The sequence below is a fragment of the Thamnophis sirtalis genome, unplaced genomic scaffold (assembly GCF_051295495.1).
Source record: "Thamnophis sirtalis isolate CommonGarterSnake01/CBP01778 unplaced genomic scaffold, rThaSir2_p1.2 scaffold_1, whole genome shotgun sequence".
NCBI classification, from domain to species: Eukaryota; Metazoa; Chordata; class Lepidosauria; order Squamata; family Natricidae; genus Thamnophis; species Thamnophis sirtalis.
This window is the reverse complement of record NW_028261381.1, coordinates 96,688,899-96,708,899: the sequence shown is the minus strand read 5'-3', so window position 1 is coordinate 96,708,899 and position 20,001 is coordinate 96,688,899. Positions and strand designations below refer to the sequence as shown.

At 36.6% G+C, this 20,001-nt stretch overlaps 1 protein-coding gene across 6 annotated transcripts in view; it reads left to right on the top strand.

Moving 5' to 3' along the window:
• The first annotated feature begins 18,914 nt into the window (after positions 1-18,914).
• Positions 18,915-20,001, top strand: part of SHANK2 (SH3 and multiple ankyrin repeat domains 2) — a 332,468-nt gene continuing 331,381 nt past the window's right edge. For 5 of the 6 annotated variants that reach the window (XM_087719473.1, XM_087719456.1, XM_087719465.1 and 2 more), the window contains exon 1: positions 18,915-19,179. The gene's annotated coding sequence lies outside the window, so the exon portion shown is untranslated. Of the gene's footprint in view, positions 19,180-19,333; positions 19,895-20,001 lie in introns of those variants that run through there. The other variant, XM_087719443.1, reaches the window with a different exon arrangement.

The following is a 20,001-nucleotide window of genomic DNA, read 5'->3' as shown; positions in this document are numbered from 1 at the left end:
TATGACAAATCACGGCGTGAACTATCTTGCTTTGCATGTAATGAGTCTTATCTCATATATTAGTTTCACCTTTTAAGTTGCATTACTGAAATAAATGAATTTTTGCACGATATTCTAATTTTTTGAGATTTACCTGTAGATAGTTTCATGCAAAATACTCATCTAGGATATGCATGTATGTATGTATTTGTATCCCACTTTATTATTTTTATAAATACAAACATATCCAGCACACCTTCCTCCTCCTATTTTCCCACAACAACAACCATGTGATGTGAGTTGGATTGAGAGACAGTGGCCCAAAACCACTCAGCTGGCTTTCATGCTTGTTATCTAGAAATGCTTGTAACATGAGAAGACTCTCACTCAACAGTTCATGCTTCATATTTCTATGATTACTATGACAATATAAATAGTATTTTTATGCAATTTCAAATGGAGAGCTAAATTGGAAATAATACTTTCTGTGCTATTTCTATCATAACATCATCAAGATGGCTAACCATAGTGCATAGTTTATCATGAGCCATAATTAAAATATAATTGCATTCAGAGATGATATCTTTTTCAGAGTCTGAATAAGAATCTAGTATATTGCAGCTGCTTTGGAAATTGAATTTAACTCTAAATGTGTAATTTTTGGGATAGCTTTTTACATAGTGTTGAAATTATGTTAAGTGTACTATGCAGACAGAAGATTCAAAACCGTGGCATCCAACCATGGATGCACACAATGCCATCATCATACAAATGCTACCATAACGTTGTGGCATCACAACAATTAATGCCATTATGTAGGTGATGGTATTTGCATGGTGATTATGACATATATATTCTAACACTTGCTCCCAGCACCTGGAAACACCCATGAAAGATGTGAATCGAGACAACACTCTAGACTTGTTTTACTGTGGAGTTTTTTAAAAATTAGCTATTGTTTTAATTGAACCACTCACATTAAAAACTCAATAAGTATATTGAGTGTGAAAAAAGCAACGTATCATTATATTGTGTAAAAGGTAAGCTTTCTTATAGATTGGTAAATTACAAAGCAGGATAAAACTCAAACATTGCAGTGCTGTCAAAATAGTTTGAGAAATGGGAACATATCAAATGGAACATCAGCTATATTCTCAGCATAATAATAATATTAAAAAATCTTGATGGTCTTGTATCTACTATATTTGCCCTGAGATCTATTTACATCTAGCTACTGTGACTGAATTATATAAAAGAAATTTATTTTTTATGTAAGAGGTATATGAAAATATATGCTTCTGTATGAGTGGGTGGGGTATCATTAAATCATGTTCATCTAAAGAAAACAATTTGCACTTTCAAAATAATAAGGATAGATGAATTTTCCCTAAGCTGGCTACCTTCCAGATGCATAGTTTACTGTGATGTCTTGGTTCAGGCAACATGTTGATTTAGTATAACATACTGAATCAGAAAACTATCCAATAATAAATAATTCTTCCTCATTCTCAAACTTTTACCTCAAATATTGTATCCAATTCTAGACACCAAGAAGTATTTGGAGAAATTAGAACAGGTTCAAAAAAGGGGGAAATGGCAATGATCAGAGAACTAGAAAGTCTTCCAAGGACTGAAGAAGAAGAGTATATTCTTAGGAAGTCCCTCAGAAGATGGAAGAAGAAGGATATATTTAGTTATGAAGAAAAGGGAGAAAACTTAAGCTTCAATGTTTCATTTAAATGATTTATTTACCACCAGAATTAATATTGGTAATGTTTATGGATGCCACAAACTCAATATGGAATAGAGATCTTACCAATAAGCTTCAGAAGTATGGATTAGCCATTGAGCATTTACATCAATGAGATACGAAGGTAATAATCGCTAATGAAATTACATTACCAGGCTAAAGATCTGCAGAGGGAGCAGACTTTAGTATATAAATACCATGGCCTGAGATGTTCAACAATCAGAGTGACCAATTAATTAACTAATTATAATAGAAATACCAAAGCAGTGCAGGATGTTTGCAATGATTTGTTTTATTTATTTCCTTCACTTGTCTTGGAAGTTGCATCGGTTGTATCTGCTTTAAAGAATTATGCAGTCATCCAAAAGCTAATTTATTCCCAAGGAAAGCAATTAATGAAATAAATAAATATTCTTCAAGCTGCTGAACAAACCAAGAATACTGTACCTCTATACTGTGAAATGTTGCATATTTGATCTGAGAATTGCCAGAAAAATTGGGGGGGGGGTGTCTTTGACACCTCATTTTAAGGTCAAAAGAAATACAATATATTGAATTTAAACCCTTTTGACATTGATTCACTAATAAAAATAAAATAATGTTCAAAAACCCTGAACAGAATTTAAATAAAGCTATTATCTTCTTTATTAACTTTTAGTTACTAATAGGAGTTTGCTGTAGGTCGTTTGCAGCTATAACAATTCCAATACTAATAATAATTCAAGAGTTTTAGATATAACTAATGCATCTGTGCCAAACTGCAATATTCAAAAGATGTGCTGTCATTTCAGTTTTAAGTAGTTTAAATATCTCCTGTAAATATCTCCTGTAATAATGCAAGTAGCTTAGAGTATGATTTTGCAATCAGCTAATTTAAAATATTTATGCCATTAGTATTACCAGCTGTGGTTTATTACATATTTTTCAATCTGGGATTATCCCAGAATATAAATTTGTCATTATGCCACTGTCCTAACATCTGCCAAATGTGTCTTGCAATCTTTGGTGCTGGAAAAATAACACTGTAGTGCTATTATTAAAAGTGGAGCCAAGCCTGCCACATGAAGAAAAGGTCACAAAATATCTTTGTAATTGTGCCCGTAACTGATTTTCTAATGAGCATCAGCATTCCAAAGGAAAATTGAGACCAAAATATAAATCCAGTGATAGAGCTAAAATTCTGAAAAATCAAATAATCCATAGGATAACTGTAGTTTTGATTTTAAAAAATATGAGTCTTTCCCATTAAAGATTCTTAATACTGGTATTTGATCATCTTCAAAATACAAATTAAAGTATTGAGGCAAGAATAATGTAAAAGAATGTTTACTTTAATTGCATTTCTCTTTTTCTATAAGTTCAGTGAAATATTGAACTATTTCAGTGAAATAGACAGTTAAACATTTCAGTGAACTTATAGAGTTCAGTGAACTCTATAAGTTCAGTGAAATATTTAACTGTCTATTTATATTTGTGGTTTAAATTTTATTTGTGGTTAAAAATAAAGTACTAATTTGAAATCATTAGTGAAGAAAGTTTCTTTGGCACAGTTATTTCTAAATATGTAATGGATTTTTTTAAAAATTAAAAAAAATTGGTTGAATTTTTTCCTAATGAACTAACAAGTAATTTTTAAAATCTATTTTTATTAGAATTTTATTAGAATTTACAATAAAAATGAACAAATAAAAATATGAAAAGTAAGAAAAAAGAAGAAATGAATGAAAAAAAGATACAATTATGCCCTTTGGCCTTATGTCTATCAAAAAATTATTTTTTTCCTATCCTCTTCATGTTTTTTTTAGCCACCAATGTAACAAATAATTTTTTGAACTTTTTTAGAAAGTTTGATGCCTTTTCTTTTCCTCTCAATGGCCCAAATAAAAATATCAGTCATGAAACTGACAATTTATCAGTTTTATTCTTCTCGTCTGCAATGGACAAAGCAAAAAGCCAGTGTCTGTGGGATTTCTTTTCCTTTCTTCTGGAAAGCAACTACAGCAATTCAAACAAGAACAGTGGTTTCTGCTCCTTGATTTCAGGGTTTCAAGGTGTAGAAATGAAATCAACCATGAATTATCTTTTAATTACTTTTGAGAACCTGGGATATGAAAACAGAGGTAGAATGAATACATACTTTACTATAGTATGTTTGAAATGTTTGTTTATTGCATTTGTATGCCACCCTATCCCGAGAGACTCAGTATGATTTGTTTAGTTTTATCTTAATAAAATTAGATGCAATAGTGCAAATAAATTTCTTTAAAATGTAGCTAAATACATTTTTGTTCTATTTCTAAATTCAAGTAATAGGAAATAAATAATACTGAATTCAGGAAAACATACTAATATTACATATTAAATGCATTCCATAGTTTTTGGAGGAAGAGAGAAAAGAAGTCCTTTTGCACATCTCTGAAATCTATATCTTATACAAGGTGTATTCAAAAGGGTACATCTTGCAACTTGTAATAAATGGGAAGGTTGTCCATTGAGACAAAAAAAAAATCAATGTAGAAATGCCAGCAATTGGAGAAGATCCAATGATAGTTTTATCCTTTCCAAAGACAGAGGTTAAAGCTTCATTGGCCTCTTGGACTCCATAGAACTAAGAGCAAGCATCCATGTTTACATAGCTCTAATATGTAACTAGTATGGATCTAAGATAACAGATGACAGGCATGGATATTATTCTGCATATAATGTAGTATTCTTTGAAGTGCAATATAATAACACCTTTGATATATAAGAGGCCCCAAGACACTGCTATTTGAACAAATTTACTTTGTACTTAACTGCAGAAAGAATAGAGAAGCGAAGGCAGTGAAATCCATCCTTAAATCTGCATCTTACTAAATTCTATAGATATCTTGAGGTAATTGAGTGAACATTGACACAGCTGTAAACATTGTATAATTCTGCAATTAAATGAGAAACTACAAGTACATAAAACTAGTTAAAGCTATAACAGTTCTTGGCTGCAACAACAGACAAAAAGCATTGAGATCACAGGAAGTGATAGCACTGATTTATACTGTACCTGTCAGATCACACTTGTGTCCATTTCTGGTCACCATGATTCAAAAAAGATGCTGAGGCCTTAGAAAGAGTGCAGAGAAGAGCAACAAAGATGATAAGAGGTCAGAAGGCTACATCATATGATTAGTGGCTAAGGGAGCTAGGTATGGTTAGCCTGGTGATGAGAAGGTTCATGATAGCAGTCTTCAAATACTTAAGGGCAGAGGTGGTATTCAACAGGTTCTGACCAGTTCTGGAGAATCGGTAGTGGAAATTTTGAGTAGTTTGGGGAACCGGTAAATACCACCTCTGACTGGCCCCGCCCCCATCTATTCTCTGCCTCCTGAGTCCCAGCTGATCGGGAGGAAATGAGAATTTAGCAGTAACCTTCCCCTGGAGTGGGAAGGGAATGGAGATTTTACAATATTCTTCCCCTGGGAATGAAGACTTTACAGTATCCTTCCCCTACCATGCCCATCAAGCCACGTCCACCAAGCCATGCACAAAGAACTTGTAGTAACATTGTTTGAATCTTACCACTGTTTAAAGGGCTTTTGTATGGGAAATGATGTTTATTTATTTTCCATTTCATCTGAGGACAAGAAGCAATGGGTAGAAGTTTGTCAGAAGGAAATTTCAACCTGGAAAAATTTCCTGACAATAAGAACAATTAATTAGTGGAATGGATTACCTCCTGAGTTGTGGATGCTTGAGGTTTTCAAGAAAACATTGGACAACCATTTGTCTGGGATTGTATAGCGTTTCCTTTCTTGAGCAGGTGTTGAACTAGAAGACCTACAATAGGGGTGTCAAACTGGCTGGATGTGTCATACACAGGCCCGCCAACCCCAGCTCAGCAAAAGGGAAAAATGTCATGAAACGTCATGTGACAGCAATGTGACACAGCGAGTTGACACAGCGAGTTGACACCTGTGACCTACAAGGACCCTTTCCACTGTGTGATTCTATGACCTACGCTACATGTTATGCAGTGGTCTATATTCCATATTCTAATTAATTTGGATTAAATCTGCAACTAGATATTGATTATTGGAGGAAGACAGAAATTGTTCCACCATTTATTGCATTTTCATGGAATTTGTATACTGTTAAATAGACCTTCCCTACCTTAAGGAGAAGTTTTCCAGTGCAATTACTAAAGGCCTATATCCCATTGCATTTGAAAGCAGTCAATAATAGTTATATATGAAAATATTTCCACTTTAATTGTCATCATTGTTAGATCAGGAATTTCATTCTGTGTTTTTTAGGTTTGAAATGTATATTTATTTTTTTACCCAAAGGACTTCAGACTGATCTCATTTGGTGGGTTTTGTTTGTTTATTTGGGAGAATGGATCATTGCCTAATGTATTAAAGGATTAACGAGCAATGGTTAAATCTGTAAAAATCTCTAAAAATCAGATTTCATATGTAAACCTATAGTGGAAAAAACATCCAATCAGTTTTCCCAGTGGCATGAAAAAAGAACATCTGGTGCCTAAATTAGGAGGAGGAAAGCCTACAGCTGTGTATCCTAAAGAACATATGCCTATAGTTTGTACATTATAATGAGTTTTTATTTGTATAGCACTTGGATAAATTTGAGCATCCAAAAATATGAGTTATAAAATGTCCTCATAACTATGTAATCTAAAAAACCCTAAACATTATCCAGCAAATTATTATTATTATTATTGTGGCTTGAATCAAGAGAAGCCTAGAAATGAATAAGAATAGCACAACACTATAATAGCTGTTTTGACTACTTAATTGTATTATTTTAAACATTATTTTTCGTGACAGAGTCTGAGAATCAATCAAAGGAGAGCAGCATCACTTTTCTCACTGTAAACCCAGGATTTATAGTATTATATCATTAAGATAATCCCTGGAAATATTTAAAAACAATCTGCCAATCCCCTTTTTATTTAATATTAATCATATATACTGGTTATATTCAATCCTAATTAGAGTGTTTTAGAGTTTTCCCTTGATATGAATTTTATAGGTTCTCAGGATTTTGATATAAAACATAACACACCAGACTTTGCTTGTAATTTTTATTTATTTTTTATTTATAAAACATATGAAGACAAGCCTTATTCTTTTTCCTCTCTTCCCAGCATAGTTAATAGTCACAGCAAAACAATCATCAATAGCCTAAATTAGATGTATACTCCCAGGCATTTTAAATCAAATTATTTCTGTAGTTGTGCAACTAAGACTTCCTGAATCTAATAAAGTCAAATAGTTCTGGATAATCAATATCCAAGCTTCCCTTTCTGGGAAATTATCTTAATAGTCAGGGTTTCAGCTTAAGAAAACTTTGGGGAGGGAGGAGCCAAGGTCGCGACGATATGGTCATGCGGTCTCAATGCTCTGAGACCGCAGGCAATACTTTTGTCACTGGGTGGTCCAAATGGACCTAAACCTGAAGAGATGATGAACAGGAAGAATACGTCTTGCTGATCTTGGGGATATCGGAAAATTCCTGAAAGAAGCAAGAAAAGTTCTTCAAGCCGGCATTAAAAAATCCAGCCAAGGCTAATGAAGTCAGGGCAGCTCCAAAATGGAAGGATACAGAAAGTGAAAGTGTTTTCAGCTGGTGAGGAACTTTTATTGTTTTAAAAAGAGTCTGCCTATAAAAACTTACAAATTAATTTAAATTGAAGAATAGAAGAGTCAAGCGGCGGAATTAAATTTGGAATGGTTTTGGACAGTGGTTATCTTATTTTTTAAATGCTATCTTTATGGACGGAATTTATACAAGCCTTTTGAAATGGATGGATTCAGTTTTCTTCTTCCATCTTCTATTTATGATTTTCTGTAATTTATAGGCTAAAGTCTTCCTCTTTCATTGCTGTGGGTATTTTTCTAATTCATTTAAAGATTGGACTCTTTTTTCTAACTTGAAATACAAGTTACAAAGATACAAAAATGAAAGTTTCTAACATTGTTACTGCTGCTCGAAGGCTGGGAGGCTTTTGTTCTTCCACGGGTTGTTTTTGACTTGGCGCCATAAGGCTTTACTCCTAAGCTACAAAGTGCAAATAGCATCCTTTGTGAATCTATGCTTTAATCTTATTAACCTTCTAAGCCAGAGCAGCTGTGTTTGTTAGAATGGCAAATTTGCAAAAGATACTTTCAGAAATACACGAAGTTATCAAATATATATGAAAAAATAGATCAAAAGCTAGAATACTTAGAGCACATAACAATAAAATATGATGAAAAAATTGAGGATATTTATCAAATGCAAGACAGGGTGATTGAAACTCAAAAAACTGAAGTGGAAAATGAATATAAAGAGATTAAACCTGCTGATATTGATGGAAATTGGTTTGTTCCTGAAAATGGAAAGAATGGAATACTGAAAGAGGAAGTAAACAGAGGGGAATTCTATTTCAGAGGACAGGATATAGAAGAGGAAAAAATTAAAGAATTTATGGACTCAAAGAAAGAAATTCTACTAGCAAAAGTATTGATAACACTGCTGACAATCAAAGACAAGCTAAATAAGGAAACAGAAAGAGGGCATCAAGATTATATGAGAGATTCTACAAGCAAAGAGTTGCTAAGAAAAGTCCATACAAAGCTGATCAAGAAGATGATTAGAGGATTGATACCACAAATGGCAAAAAGATATGAAATTGTTTTGTTATTGGAAAGATACAGGTTGATAGATGGAAGAATATAGTTATAGTTAGTTATAGTTTATTAGTCTTGTATGCCACCCACTCCCGGAGGACTCTGGGCGGCTTACAATAAGAAGGGGAAAGGGAATAAATAAGACAAACAACAATTTAAAATACAACAACATTCATAGTTACTGTGGGGCTGGATACTTCAACAGCCCCCGGCCTGACGTAGTAGCCAGGACTTAGTGGCTTTACAGAAGGCCTGGAGTGTCGTAAGGGTCTGGAACTCCACGGGGAGTTCATTCCAGAGGGCCGGAGCTGCAACAGAAGGCTCTCCCCCGGGGGGTCGCCAGCTAACATTGGCTGGCAGATGGGATCTGGAGAAGGCCTAGTCTGTGCGATTGAATTGGTCTTTGGGAGGTAATTGGCAAGAGGCGGTCTCTCAGGTACCCAGGTCCGATGCCATGAAGGGCTTTATAAGTAACGACTAGCACCTTGAAGCGTGTCCGGAGACCAATGGGCAGCCAGTGCAGCTCGCGGAGGATAGGTGTAACGTGGGTGTACCTCTCTGTAAGTTGTGTACCTATAATTTAAAACTAGTTAAACCTAGTGAAATTTATTGATACTAGATATAGCTTAAATAAATAACTGATAATGTTACTAATATATGCAATGTGTAGTGTTATGATGAGTATAATTGGATATGAATATTGAATGGTATCTATGTAAGGAAGATTAGCAATAGTCCCGTTTGTAATTGGAGCTCTTGGAGCAAAACCTAAAGGGCTACCTCGCTATTTGGAAATTCTAAATTTATCAGACTTGGAACATACTGATTCTACAAAAAACCACCCTACATGGAACAGCTTATATCCTTTGACATTACCTTAACAGTTCCTAGGTCCTTGGTTAGGACTCGAGCTGTTGAGCTACCAACCAGCCCCAAAGGCTGTGAATATCACCAAAGATTAACCACATAATAATTAAAAATTAAAGTTTTGATTATTAGGGGGAAAATGTTATGATACAGGATATAGTCAAATAAAGGAGGGATAAGAATAACAATGCATATATAGATATGGGTATAACATAAGGAAACTGGATGTAAACTTTAAACAGTGATTTGAAAAGGAGGATTAGAAAACCTTGTTATTAAATATTATGGATGTTTATCTAACTGGAAAGATACAGGCTGATAAATGAAAATGTTTAATCTAAAACTAGTTGGACTTAGTGAAATTTAGTGACAATAGATATGGTTAAATAAACTTTTGAAAATGATAATAATGTATAAATATGTATTGGTATAACAAGTAGTAATTGGATATGAATATTGAATGGTACCTATGAAAGGAAGATGAGAAATGGTTTGGTTACATATAAAGATTGATAACAAAGAATTAAATTATGATAATAGATATAGTCAAATAAAGGACAGATAATGATAACCATGTATATATAGGTATGGATACAACATGGGGAATTGGATGTAAATTGTAAACAGTGATTTGGAAAGGAAGATTAGAAACCTTTGTTACTAAATGTTATTGATGTTTAGCTAGAATAGGCCATAAGGAATAGTGCTATTGGGATACTAGGAATAGCAAATGAGATGCTAGTATGTGGTTATGTCTTGAGTTTTGGTATGTTTTATGATGAAGGATGTTTAAACAATTATAGTCAAACGAGAATAGGGGTAGGATGATGGTAATATGTACAAATATATTTGATTTAAAATACTAGAATTAATATGAATCATGGGTGACTGAAAGAAACGCACAAATTTTTTTTGTAACCAACTGATACACTTTCTACCGTATGTAAAGAAAGAGGATTTTTTGTGTTGTGTCTGTTTTGAAAGCTAAAAATAAAAAAACTTTTATTAAAAAAAAGAAAGCTTTGGAAGAAACCATATTATCTGAGCCTTTTTCAGTCATGTTTCAGAAAAGGTCACAGTATGAAACAGCATTGATTGCATTTGTTGATGGCCTCTGGTAGAGCCAGGATGGTGTAGTGCAAGTGTTCTCATTCTCTCAATGGTTTTTGATACCATCAATCCTTTAGGACTAACTATGGGGACTAAGACTGGGAACATAGTGTTGTGGTGATTCTCCTCCTTACTCCATGGCTGGTTACAGTCAGTGCTGACAGGGAGGAAAAAACCAAACCTTAAATCTCATGTACTTTATATGAAGCTACTGGATGAGTTCATCAATCAACACAGGTCCAGGTATCAACAACGTGACAATGATAGTCAGTTGTTATATTTGATTACTGGTTGATCAACTGATAATGTCAAGGTCTTGTTCAAAGATTTAGAGGCTGTCAGGGTGTGGAGTGGGAGGAAGAGGCTTAATTTCAATCTTGATGGACTGAGTGGCTATGGTTCAGCATTTATCTGATACTGGGGATTTTTAAAATCATTATTTCTGAACAGGGGTTGTGTTTTTCCAAGAACTGATATATAATTTGGGGATCTCCCTGGATTCATGGTTCCTGTTCAAAAAGTGGTAATAGTAAGGAAAACTTTAGTAATAGCTGATGCATCAATTTCCTGGATTGTGAGTTTATTCTCACAGTCACCTCTCCCTTAGTCATTATTGAAATATGTTTTACACGGCTACTCTTGAAGACCATGCAGAAGGTGCAGCTGGTCCAGAATAGAGTGGCAAAAACAGTGATAGGAATTATTTTGTGTGTATGTGTAATGCCTTTGATACACAAGCTATACTGGCTACCAGTAAGCTTCTGGGCCAGTTCGAGGTAGTAAGTGTTGTCCACTATAAACTCTTCATGCCACAGAACTTGGTTATCTGAGACACTGTCTTTCCGCCATTGTTCCTGCCCATAAATATCCAGCCCCCCGGAGATTGTGATTGTTGTATATTTTAATGTTGTTTGTGTATTATTCCCCCTCCCTTGTTTTATTGTAAGCCGCCCGGAGTCCTTCGGGAGTGGGCGGCATACAAATCAATAAAACTATAAACTAACTATAACTATATAAAATCTCTGTAAGTTGTGACAGTAAACTTACTTCATGTCCAATTTTTAAGGCAAAACCATCTAGTGGACCCAGGAAGTTATTCATCACACTGCTTGCCCTCTGGAATAGCATCTACCCAGAAATTTGAGAACCGGACTTTTTCCCCAGGCCTTGAATGGAATAGAGTATGTGTCCACCCAGAGTAATCTATCTGGATTTGTTTACGGTACATATCTGTTCCCTTTGTTATTATTGGCAATGATACTTTTGGCCTAATGCTGCTCAGAATTTCTGTCGACTTGGGCAGTCTTAGAAACCTAAACAAACTAATAAACAAGTAAATATATTTGTATAATAGCCCAGGGTGTTGGCTAAATATAAATATTGTTACATGCTCCATCCCTGTTTACTACTTTCCCCACTTTCCATTCAGCTGAGTCCAATTCTCAGAGAGTGCCTGCAGTTTTCATGGCAATTCTTTTGGGTTTGGAAATGCTGCCTTTAATGACATTTTTAAAATTTCCTTCAGCTACTCATGGAAAATAGATTTGTTCCAGAAAGGTCCTCTTGGCCATTGAGAGGTTCTTTTTACCCTTGCCACTCATGATAACGTGAGTTTGCCCTAGCTTCTCCTTGAAAGGGCAATAAGCCTTCAAAAAACAATGCTGCTCAATCTATTTTGGTTTGTGACCAACATGCCTCCATCTCTCCTCCTTCATTGCAGAATAGTTTGCATGTTTGCATCCTCAAATCCTAAAAGTTGAAGGTGGTATTATTTAATCAGAAATAAAATCATTTATGCCTTCTGTTAAATGCACATATTTTAATAATATTTTAATAATTGCTAGGACCTGCTTTCTCATGAGCCAAGGAGTTGATGACAGATGCTAATGAGAATGTTTGCAAGCTCTAAAACATCTTTCTCACCTTCAAACCTGGATCATTGCACATTCCTAATAAATGCAATGAGATTAAAATTATAAACATACTCTATGCTATTGCTTGCCAGCTATATTTTTTTCATTTCCTTTTACCTAGAATTGTAATATCTTCCATCATAACGTGTCCTATAGCCAAAGTATCTGCTTTTGAGGTGTATAGCTCAAAAAGAATTGCCTCGAACTGCGAGATGGCTGGCATATAAATTTAATAAATAATAAATAAATATAGATCAAACTGTGGTTACCTAAATATATGTTTTATAAATAGAAATTATGTAGGTGATATGAATAATGTAGTTTTTACCAGTAAATTTTCTGGCTTCCTTGACTTTCTAAACAGAATTATATCACAGATATATGGAACAAATGGGAGGAAATTTGGAGATTAATCATGTATTTCTAATGAATTATGATATAAAATGTTGATTATTTTGGAAAAGATGCTATTATACTAGCATTTCTATATACTTTCTAAATATATATGTTTACATATACATATTTTAAAAATAAGATTTTACTTCCACATCACACATTTTATGGAGAAATGTGCATGCAGAAATTATACATTTTACTTAAAATTTCAGATTTTTTAAAAGTGAGGTACTTGTGTTAAAAGAACTAAATGTGTTTGCTTTTAATATTCTTCTAGTGCTTTTATGATGGAAATATTAGTACTATGAACAATAACTGAGAAGATTGGAATTTTGCCAGTAGCGGATGAAAATTGAATTGCTTTCATGCTGTCTGCTATGGAGTACAATTGAAGAAAAATGATATTTATTTCCTATAATTTTTGTGGCATAAAATGACAAGTTAAAATTATTCTAATAGAAAAAGCCTCAATAGCTCATCTATTTTTCATTCCTTGCGAGAAAAAGGAAAAAGGCAACTATACAAAAATAAAAACTGAATTGAGTGTTCATCTAAAATAATACTGAAATATTCTAAATATACACAAATGAAACATTATTTTACAATACAAATATATATTGAATAAGAGCCGAGGTGGCGCAGTGGTTAGGGTGCAGTACTGCAGGCCACTTCAACTGACTGTTATCTGCAGTTCAGCGGTTCTAATCTCATTGGCTCAAGGTTGACTCAGCCTTCCATCCTTCCGAGGTGGGTGAAATGAGGACCCAGACTGTGGGGGCGATATGCTGACTCTGTAAACTGCTTAGAGAGGGCTGAAAGCCCTATGAAGCGGTATATAAGTCTAACTGCTATTGCTATTGCTATGTGTTATTTCTTTAGAGGTATTATTGCATACCGCACCCATAAGTCTCTCCTTATGAACTAAATGGTAGTTCACTTATTTGAAAGAACTTGTCTTTTTCTGATTGTCCCTTTTTCTTTTCCTATATTTGTTTTTAACTGCCGACCTCTCTCATCTTCTCTTGTGCCTCTCTCTCTTAGGTTTCTTCCTCACCTTCTACAGAAGGCAGTGATTAATAAACCATGTACTTGTGTGCCACTGAAGCATCAATTTCCATTTCATTGCAGGTTTCACATCTCTAGGTAAGGGAAATGTGTTTGACAGATCCCTGAGACCTTTACGGGGTAGATTTTCAACTAAACCAGAAGACAAGGTAGAGACACAGACACAAGTAGGAAATGGCAAGGGATAAGGGATATAGCTGCAATTACCATAAAATACTGTGGCAAGTACCTCCAAGCATAGCTGAGAGTGATTATACCCACTTACAGAAATTCCACAACCCTCCCCTCCCCCGGCTCTTTCTTAAACCTAACTTCAGAAATTCCAGTGGATTGCAGTGGATGGGTGGTGAGGCTGGGTTTTGCTTGTCAGAAGGTCACAAAAGGTAATCACCTGACTCCAGGACACTACAACTGTCATAAATATGAATCTGTTGCTAGGTGTCTGAATTCTGATCATATTACCATGAAAATGCTGCAACGGTCATGTTGCACGTCACATTTTTCTGTGCCATGATAACTTGGAACAGGCACAAAATGAATTACTTTTTTTTTATTAGCCTAATAAATTCAAAGTGGGAAACACAGGCACAGGGTGTATTTGTAATGGCTGGAAGTAGGTTGAAATTATCTGTTCCTAGACTCAGAAAATAGTGAGTGGCTTGCACCAGAATGGACCAAGCAGAAAATGCAAATCTGTCCATAATGTAACGTAATTATTGCTCATATAACAGATAATAATGAAACTGTGTGTATCAGTGCTCTCTGTTATCCTGCATAAATCACTTCAGCACTTTCAATCTCTTCTACCATGCTTGGCCTCAATTGCACTATTGATGTTAATAGCTGCAACATCCCTTTCACGGCCACTTAAATGCTGAAATGCTTTGCTGCTTAGACATTAGCGATCTATTACAGCAGCTGAAAATCACAACTTTTAAAGCTTACCATTTGTTACCATCTACCTATAATGTTATCGTTCTTTTATTATTCCTAGCAAGCAGCATTTATTTTGAGCTGAAAGGATCTTCATGTGTCCTCTGCCATATTGAAACCAACCACCCTCAGCTTGTACTTGTTATAAAGTGATAAACTTATTTTAGACTGTTAGAAAACCCGGAATGGTATAACAATTGGCAACAGATATATTTCTCATGAAAGCAGAACAGCTAGAAAGCAACAGGCCTCAAACACTCCTGTTACAAAGAAGGGAAACACAACATACCTTATTAGCACAATACCATTGGAGAACAAATCTTAAGAGAGATATTTTCAAGAAAACAATTAGAAAGCAATGCATTCTGTGCAAAGTGGGTCTTAAAGAAGTTTAAATAATATTTTTTCCCCAACAAATCATTGTATAATTCTGCCGTTCCAGGTGTTATGAGGCCTTTAGCAAGAAAGACTTAATTACTGGCTGCTGAATGTAACCTTCTGTTTCTTACACCTTCACTTTATTTTCTTCACATAACCTCATTATTTTTAGATAAATAATAACATGTCTTTGGTAATCAGACTATTTTGTCAATGTTTGTACTCTGAAAAGACAAGTGCACACGTAACAAGAGCAGTAGCAGAGCCAAATCACCAGATATCAGCAGAGCTTCTGCTGGAGTGTGGGTCTAACAGATGTCTGATTATGGTACTTCCTGGTGCCAGTCCTGAAATAAATTAAATAAAATCAGGTTTGTATCTAAACAAGAGTCTAGCCTGATGTCTAAAGTTAGGGGAAAGAGGCAGTGGCATTACGTTCACAATTTGTGCTTGTAATATGCCTTCATTGTAATGCCCGATAACATCTACGTTATTGAAGACATTGGAGCAGACAAAATATGTCCTGAAGCTCCACAGTTCATATGCTTGTCATACTGTTTATAGACTTTTTCCTATATTATCTTGAACGCTGTTGGGCCAGAACACAATCACTGAGCATGAAATAGGCATGAGTTTGTACTCCATTTCATGCATATTCAGACAAGATTCTCCAAATACCTGATTTTTAAAACTTAATGTATCTATATGTGACTTGAAAAATAATGTTGAAAGAAAAGATAAGGAATCATCATAACAATCCCACATATCATCTGGATGCTAAGGGAAGAAATGATTGGTTGAAAAAAAATATTGTCTTGCTTTTATTTTTATCCCGCCTTTATTATTTTTATAAATAATTCAAAGCGGCGAACATACCTAATACTTCTTCCTGTTCCTATTTACACCACCACCACAACCCTCTGAGCCGGGTTGGACTGAGAGAGTGTATGGTCTAAAGTCACCTGGTTGGTTTTTATGCCTAAAATGGGACTAAAGTAAACAGTGGAAAAGGTGGGGACAGAAACTGTAAGATCAAAGTTATAACTGCAGCTTGCATGGAAGAAAAATAAAGACAAGGTAACAATATGATGATAGGTGTTCTCCTGCATTGTGCAGAAAGAGTGAGTACTTGAATTGCACAAGTCAGAGACAAAAGAGAAAGAAGACTTCAGAAAAAAAAAAGAACACACTGAGAATATCAATCTAATGAATATGAGGCTTCTTGGGCAAAGAGATGCAGATGTATTTGAGACAAGAAAAGGAAATTCAGGTGGTCCCCGACTTCCAACCATTTGTTTAGTGATCATTTGAAGTTACAACGGCACTGAAAATAGTAACTTATGACAGTTTTTCACACATAAGATTATTGCTGCATGCCATGGTCATGTGATCCAAATTCAGATGCTTGGTAACTGGCTCATATTTATGATGGTTGCAGTGTCCTGGGATCATGTGATTACCTTTTGTGACCTTCTGACAAGCAAAGTCAAAAGGGAAGCCAGATTCACTTAACAACTGTGTTACCAACTCAACAACTGCAGTGAACAATAATTGTAGCAAGAAAGGTTGTAAAATGTAGACAAAACTCACTTAACATCTGTCTCATTAGCAACAGAAATTTGGCTAAATTCTGGTGGTGAGATGAGGACTACCTGTATAATAAAATTCAAGTCCTTCTGTTGTCTGTACATCAATTACATGTATTTAGTGGTCAATAGATGAATAAGTGCAAAAAGCTGGTGGATTCAAAGTTGAATTACAACACAGAAACCACGCTGTCCTATTGTCATTAGCATCCGTAGATTTATGAGACAGAGTTTATTCTTGTCAGCTAAAAGGAGCAAAGAAACTCAGGTGGTTTAAAAATTAAACATCTTGGCTAACCAATTGAAATGGAAAAATGTTTTTATTTTCTATGTGTTCAATTTCTCTTTTTCAGTTACACTAGACAACAAATATAGGCAACCAACACTAGAGAACAGAAGTGCTGTGGCTTGTTACAAACCTAGTAACTAGTCCATGGGGAATTTATTATTTAATGACTCACTTAGATTAATGTATTTATTAGATCCTGCCTTTTAATTAGGACCTCAAGGCAGGGCTCTTTTTTCTCAACCCCCCCCCCCAAACAACCCAGTGAAATAGGCTGGACTGAGACAAGCTGATTGTCTCAAAGTCGCACTGTATCTTGAAACGCATTATTGTAATAACCATGAATATTTTTCATAGTTAATGCTTTATGTGGATGGTGCAATATCTACTTTATTATAAACACACAAATCAGCTTTTCATCTCAAGAAATTTACAATTGAAATTTGTGAATGGAGATTTAGGAGAGAAATGCTGAAATTAGGATTGACTGAAATACAAAATTCGAACTCACTTTTCCCTCAACAAATGTAAATGTTTCCACCACACAAATGTGATGATGAAGTTTCATCCATTCAGTTGCGTCTGACTCTTAGCAATTCTATGGGCCAGGTCTAGGGGTGAAATTCAGCAGGTTCTAACGGGTTCTGGAGAACCAGTAGTGGAAATTTTGAGTAGTTTGAGTAGTTTGAAGAATCAGCAAAACCCACCTCTGGCTGGCCCGAGAGTGGGGAGAGAATGGGGATTTTGCAGTATCCTTCCCCTGCTATGCTCACCAAGCCATGCCCACAGAGCCCAAAATTTATGTTGCTAAATGAAAAATTTGTTAAGTGATTTTTGCCCCATTTTATGACTTTTCTGGCCACATGTGTTAAGTGAATCACTGCAGTTGTTATATTAGCAACACAATTGTTAAGTGAACCTGGTTTCCCCATTGACTTTGCTTGTCAGAAGGGTGCAAACGGTGATCACACGACCTTGGGTCATAAATGTGAGTCAGTTGTCAAGCGTCCAAATGTAAATCTGAGGATGCTGCAACAGTCATGTGCAAAATGGTCACAAGTCATTCTTTTCGGTGCCATTGTAACTTCAAACAGTCACTGTGAAGCCCTGTAAGTTGAGGACTACCTATAGTATTGGAGCTGAGATATGTAGGAATAAATACAAAGAATAGGAATGTATCTATAAGACACCCATATCCTTCTTCTACTTGCATGCATTATTTGGGAGATAATATAATGGTTACTTCCCAGTGTAGGTAAGCCAAGGGCTGAACTCAAGCACTCGCTTGGAAGGAAACAATGAAGCCAGCTGCTCTGTGTCAACTTCCTCTAATTGGGGAGAGAAATGGAAAATGAGAAAGCCAGCCTCACTTTTTAAAATATGGTCAGCCCCCCCCCCCCCCAAAACCCATAGTGGTTATGATATAACTCTTTAACTATGGTCACACCATCCCCCCAAAACCCCATTGTGGTTATGCCACCGGGCTCGAAATGTTGGGGGTGCATAAGCCATCCCTGTCCTCATGTGTAGTCATTTGTACTCATTTCCTTTGTTCATATCCATGTTTACACTTATACCTGTTATCTTGTGTATGTTTTAAAAACTAAAAACTAAACTAAAACAAATGAGCTGCTTATTCAGGCGCCTTTCCCCCCACTTTCAGCTCAGGTTAGGTTATTGCGTCCCCCTCGGAGAGCGCCTTGCTTCCCTTCACCTGGGTCGCGTCTCTGGAAGTGAACCGTGAAGAGAGCAATTCTTTCCTCTTCCCTCCTTCCCCTCCCCTTCGCCAGGCCAGGCAGCCAGCAGCAGCAGCCAGCCACCGGTCGCCCGTTGTCACATTACATTCATTTGCAGCGTGTGCACGGGAGCGCAGCGCCCAGCCAGGAGGAGAGGGGACGCGCGCGCGCGCGCGCTCGTTCCCTCCCTCTCTCTCCCCCTTTTCTCTCAGAGAGCCGTTTTCCCTCTCCCCCCCCCCTTCGGCTTTTCCCAACTCCCGCAAGTTAGGAGGCGCGCAAACCGCTTGCACCTGCTCCTTTCCCCTCTTTCTCCGCCCAACTTTCCTAATAGGGTCGCCTTCTCCGCGAACATGAGGGGTTACAAACGCAGCGGCCAAGCCAGCAGCCGAGTTGGGGCTTCTGGGCTGAGGCGTGGGTAAGCGACGGAGGCAAAGCGGAGGGTGTCTCTTTCTCCTCCCCCCCCCCCCGGTGAAAAGAGCGCCAAACCCGCCCGGCAACCTGTCTCCCAACAGGTAAGCGCCAGCTCTCATTGGTCTCCCCCGAGGGCCGGGTTCGTTCGGTTTACGGGCGAGGGAAACGGACTGTTACTTGTTTCCTCGACGGTGAGCTTTAAAGTTGTCGGTTTTTTTGGAGGGGGGGGGGAGACTAGACTTTGTTTTGACGTGGAGCTTGCGAGCGCGGACCGCGTCGGGGGTTTCCGCCCTCCCAAAATGGCCAGCGGTTCTGGGACAAGCTGGAAGGGCGAGCCAGCCCTGAGCCTCAGGAACTGCATGTGGGAACGGGCTGTACCATTCTATCGCGTTCTACTCGGTCGCCGCCCCTCCGGACTGCGCGGATGAATGAACAAAACGAAAGAAAACCACTCCGGGACTTAAAAGCGGCGGCGGTTCCGGGCACAGTTAATCGGCGCGGTCGTTCCAATTCGTCCGATTCGGTTCCGAGTGATGCCTGCGCCTAGGATTGGAGCGCAGAGCGACTGTGTTGGATGCAAGTGAAGTCTGGTCGATTTCCATCAGCAGATGGATGGAATATTCGACGGAATGTTTATTATTATTTCAGCCTCAAAGAGTTTTAATGTATAAGTGCATTATTGTACGACTGTGCTGATAAGAATAATGAGAAGGCAATATGAAATGTGTAATTTTCCCACCTGAACAAATATCCTGCCTTCGAAGTCAGAAATAAACACCTTTTTCTACCTGCAAAGAGGGCTGAACTGGGTTTAAGGTAATAAGCAAAGAAAATTTCAGACAGATAGATAGATAGATAGATAGATAGATAGATAGATAGATAGATAGATAGATAGATAGATGATATTTTATAAATATATGAAT